This window comes from Cajanus cajan, chromosome 6, assembly GCF_000230855.2.
Source record: "Cajanus cajan strain Asha chromosome 6, NIPB_CcT2T_4, whole genome shotgun sequence".
NCBI classification, from domain to species: Eukaryota; Viridiplantae; Streptophyta; class Magnoliopsida; order Fabales; family Fabaceae; genus Cajanus; species Cajanus cajan.
Window position 1 is genome coordinate 56,325,402 of NC_138522.1, and position 6,000 is coordinate 56,331,401.

A 6,000-nucleotide genomic window follows, 5' to 3' on the forward strand; every position below is an offset into this window, starting at 1 on the left:
TTTATCATAAAATCACTCAAACACATTGCATTTTTTTTTCATAAATATTGTCCTATTTATTTTTTCAATTCATTCTTTTAAGTAATGTCACGACTCTTTTTGTTATACACTATAAGAGACAGGTTTTTCAAAATTTAATTTATCTTGTTCTTGACCCTAAAATTTTTATTTGGATAAACTAATATATATTAAATAAAATTTATTTATTAAATTACATATATAAATCATGAATAAGTATGATTATTAAATAAACTTAACCAAGAAATTTTCGCAATTAATGTTATTAAATACCTAATGTCATACGATACTGCCTTAATAGATATTGATTATGACTTAATACTTGAAGCATTAATGGTTGATTAATAAGGAATCAATCAATCTCGATAATCACTTTAAGTTATATGTATAATTATGACAGCTAATTTAAGACAGTGGATAATGTCATATAATGAATGGAGAAATGAGTTTATTAATTAGTGATTAATAAATTATTCTTTATATTCTACGATTATATTTTAAGATTTTTACATAATTATAGATGATAATAATGAATATTTTATTTTTTATACAAATTTATTAAAATAGTCCAATCTCTCAAAAAATATGTTATTTTTAATTGTAGTGATTAAATAATTTATAAAAGAATAAATAAAAAAAATATAATTGATATTATATTAAAAACTAAGAACATTATTTATTTTATAATATTTTTTATTTGTTAAAACCGTAGTTATTGTGAAAATGAGGAAATAATTATTATTAACTATAAACATACAAAGTGACCTGTTGACAGCAATTTGATTGATATATGAAGGAAATATTACATTTCATTAGGGTTATCACAAAAAAAAAATATATATATATATATATATATATATATATAATTTTTTTTATGACGTATTTCAGACTATAACCTTAATTAGTATATTATTTTTAATTATTTTAGTACTATACTATCACAAATTTAAGAATAATTAATAAATAACTTCTCATCACCATATAGTTGTTGGTAAAAAATTATACTAGTAATAGTTAAAGTAATGAATACTTAGTTGTTGTATTTTTTTTTCATAAAAATTTAGATTATGATAAGATATGACTTCTTGTAAAACAAAGTCAATTACCAATTTCTTTGAAGACTTATAGTAGGATTACAAATCACCTATCTATCCTTAGCACAAATATGTAAGGAAAGATATAAAAAATTACAAGAGAAAACATGTTTGATTTCAGATTTTAACTAGTAGAGATGTTAGTACATTTTCTAATAGATCAATCATTAATAAAAATATATATTATTTTGTGAGTGATAAAAGTGATAAAGTCATCAACAAATTGGATATTAAAATAAGGCTATGGCTAGGATGAACCATTTTCTCAATTAGTTTGGGGTGAATCATAATTTTAACCTTAAGATTAATCTCATATTCAAACTATTATGGTGCAACTCTCACACCATTTTTTCTCTCTTTCAAATCAACTCAACTCCTCTACACTCCATAACCATTCTCAGTGTTAGAGTCTTCACTACCGCTATATAGCTCCTCCTACACCATAATCCCTTTTTTCCTGTAACAACCCACTAGCTTGAAACCTTTTTCATGTCAATGTTGTTGTCACTAACATGTTATTGATTAGAAATGTGTCTATAATAGAGCTTATCATGAGATGTATAATGATGGACTCAAATACGGTCCATGCATCCTCCTCTACCGTAGGCCAAGGAAAACCATCCACCTATTGTTGTTCTAAGAAGCATTTTCCTTTGACAACTAAGAGGAGGAGGAGTATGACCATCAATGTATTGCAGGACCGAGGTGGAAAAGGCAAAGGACAAGGTGAGTCACTTTGAATAAGGAGTTTTGATAGATGCAATTGGTGTCAGACCATGTCAAAACAATGACAAGATTTGGCTGTTGGCAGTGACAGATCCAGAAATCTTAGATAATGGAGGCAATAATATTTATTCATATATTTGTAGTATTCTAAAATTTACATATAACTTTTATAAATATAAGGCAATAATATTTATTCATATATTTGTAGTATTCTAAAATTTACATATAACTTTTATAAATATAAATATATATTATAATTATTTTTTACAAATTTTTATATCTACAATTATGATTAAGGATGAAAATAAACTAGGTCAGATAAGGTTATATTATAATTTAGTAGGTTTGGACTTAACCTTCTTTAAAAATTCATGTTCTAAATATGAATTACTTTCTTATCTGTCATAAATATTTTTTAAATGTTTGATTAGAACTACAATTTTAAAGACCTATTTTATAATAATTTAATACTAATAAAAATATAAAAATAAATATGTTAAATTTTATAAAATCAAGTTTAATTTATTTATGATATAAAGATGTTTTTAATATCTAATATAAATTTTGAGATGATAATTTATTTTAAAACATATTTTATAATAAAAATTATAAATAGAACATAAATATTCCAATCTTTCCTATTTTATTTTTTTAATTAATGTATACAATCTTACGATCTTTACTATTTTAATTTTTTTAATCAACATATATAATAATTAAATAAAAATCACAAAAGGTAAACATGTATATTGCAAATTTTATTTTATCAAAAATTAATTTTTTAAATATATTACATCATATATGTGAGCATTAATATATATATATATATATTATAATTAAACTTTTTTAAAAAATTTATTTATTATTAAAGAATATTTTTTTATCACATATGAGAACTAATATCCTTTGAAAGTTTGACAAATATCAAATAAATAAACATCTCTTCCAAATTTATATTTTATACATAATATAATTTAAATATATATTATTAGAATATAATTTTTATTTTTTAAAATATATAATTTTTTAATATAAAAATATATATATATATATATATATATATATATATATATATATATATATATATATATATATATATGTATAAAATGGTAGTGGGGGCAAGTGCCCCTACACTCGTACAAGTGGATCTGTCACTGGCTGTTGGCGAGGAGTAGAAGAAGTTCAAGTTAGGTGTGATGGTTGACGGTGCTCTAACAACAATATACAATGGTCAACGATAACGGATTATCGAGAAGGTAATCATACTATATGAAAGGTGTATTATAAAAATTTTATTCTTAAATTAATCTAACAACTATAAATTGTGGAGCATAGTGGATCACTTGTAAAAGTGGTTCACCTTAAAACCTGTCCTAAAATAAATTAGACAATTATCAACAATTAATTATCAACATATAATGTATTGTCATGGCAACTCATTAGTAAATTTAATATTATAATTGACTTCTCGCTATCATGAATAATTATTTCTCTCCTTGTTTTGTTTAACTAAAAACAAATTTAAGAGACAAATACTATATAATATCATATAATTTAATTATTATATTAATTAAATTTGTATTTTACAATAAATATTAAAAATATAATTTTATTAATTTTAGGGTTTGATGTTATTGAATCCTAATTTATAGTGAGAAAATTTATTTATTGTTATTAGAATATGAGAGTGAAATAAAGGAATCTTATTAAGATTAAAATATATGTTAAAATTGTATTTATAACTTACTCTTCTATCCGTTGTCTTTTAAATGTCTTATAATACATGATGTGAACTTCTTTTTTCTTGAAGAAAAGACAAATCTTCCTCTCTTCAATTGTCCTATTTTTTAAGGTTTAATAGTGATGCACAATTTTTACACGGTCAAATAATAAAAAATTATTACTAATATAAGTTTTGAAATAACTATCATAAAAGTAAAAAAAAATGATTATTTGTAATTAAAATTAAATAACTATAAAAAATTGTTTTATATTATGATTGTATCGTCTTTTTTTGTCAATTTTAAGTGCTCTTCTCTTTTTAGATATTCTTTCATTCAACTCAATTAATTATGCGTTTTCTTTTCTCAAAACGATACTTTGTTTTGTGTTGTTGGCCGCAGCTGGTCCTTTGTTGAATAAAAGGAAACACAACACACACTTCGACAATTGAACGTAATGCCTTTATAGTTTTATGAGCCCTCCTTTCTCACGCATTTCCACCCCAAACAACCTCAAGACTGTTCAACTGTTTCCACATCAAATTTTTTTCTTCAAAATTTGATGTTTGCTTATTCTTACATTACTAGGACAAAATTCTGAAGCTAGGTACAAATTTTAAAGTCATCCCCTTCATTTACTTAACTACTCCAAACACCATTTGCTTTTATTCGCACCCATTGTTGATGTGCACAAGTCTTCTTAGTCTTAAATTATTTTCAAGTTTATTCATTGTTTAATTTGGAGACAATACTACTTCCATGTTTAGAATCTCCAACCATGTGAAACAAATTATTGGTTTTATCTGCTGGGGCCCTACAATCATGAATCATCACCGTATAGGAAATTAGGAACAGAACAAAAATCTCGGGTAGGATAATGGGAAAACAACCCCATCTTTGATCCCACATAATGCATCAATATTTTAGTTAAACAAAGCTCACAAATTTGCTTGGACACACGCGGTTTTGTTAAAAAATTAATAAACCATTTTTTAATTAAAAAATACGGTAAAAATATATTTGTATCAATTGCATTTCAAACACAAACTTTTCATTTTTAATTTCTTAATCATTGTCTTCGAGACAATCTATATAAGGACAAAGTGATTAATAAACAAATGGTTGATTATGATAAAGATGAATAAAATGATATTGATGATGATTGAACTAATAATGAGGGTGTTGGTTATAAAATAACTTTGTCAGAAGATTTGATCCGGGGAACGGATAATATATGCATAGTTTAAAGAAAGAAAATGAAGGCAAATAATCGTAACATTCTATAATGCCTAAGTTTAATGCACCGCACAATAAATTGGAAGGAATGGGTACATACTGCTAAAAAGGAAGCATTGCAGAGGAGTTTGCTAATGTAGCATACTAATTAAATTTGTCGATTTAATCATTGACCACTTCAAGTATAGTTATACTTGCAGTATTATTTTTCTTTTTCCAAAAAGATTCTTATGCTTGTGACTTGTGACTTGTGACAGTGAGATGGAACATAAGGAAGTTTGGGCCAAGCCCAACCCACTGTCGTGCAGTGCGCATCCAATCTAACCCGACTGACCCTAAGAATTAAACTTGGACTCTGGCCTTTGTACATTCTTCAATATCAGTTAGTCGTTGAAGGGGGACATTAAGGAAAGAGGAAATAATTTTTACTTTAATATATTTTAATTAAATTAAAAAATTCTTTATACCATTATTTAATTAGCTAGTTTTATAATACTTTAATTTATTTTTAATTTCCGTGAATTTACTCAACACACGTAAAGATGTTTGAATATAAATTAAGTCTTACATCATTAGAACCAATATATTAGAAATTGGACTGGTCATTAGATCAGTCAGGTTACTGAATCAGTATATTAGAGATAGACTTGGTGAATTACTAATTAAACTGCATGATCAGGTCTTTAATAATTTTTTAAAAAAATATTCATATTATATATATTTCATACTTATAAATTTCAATAACATTCATTCTATGTCTTAAAAGAAGTACTCAAAAAAAATTATAGTCGGTATGATATTGACAGAGCAACAAAATTATAGATAAATTGAATTACATAAACTAATATAATTAAATATATAACTTCAAATTAAAAATTCTTAAATAAATTATTTAAGTGAATTATATAATAATAAAATATATGAAATTGTTGATTACTAAAATTTTAAATAGTCACATTCAATTATTTCATTTTATCTAAAATTATCTATTTTTACATGAAAAAGTATTTTATTATAAAAAAATTAATCAAAAATACCACATATCACAAAAAAATATATCTAATATATATATATATATATATATATATATATATATATATTATTTATCAATTAATATCACAAAATGTGAAATGATGTAATGATCAACAATAACCCAACAAAAATAAAAAGATATAACCCTCCTATAATAAAAATATATCTCTATC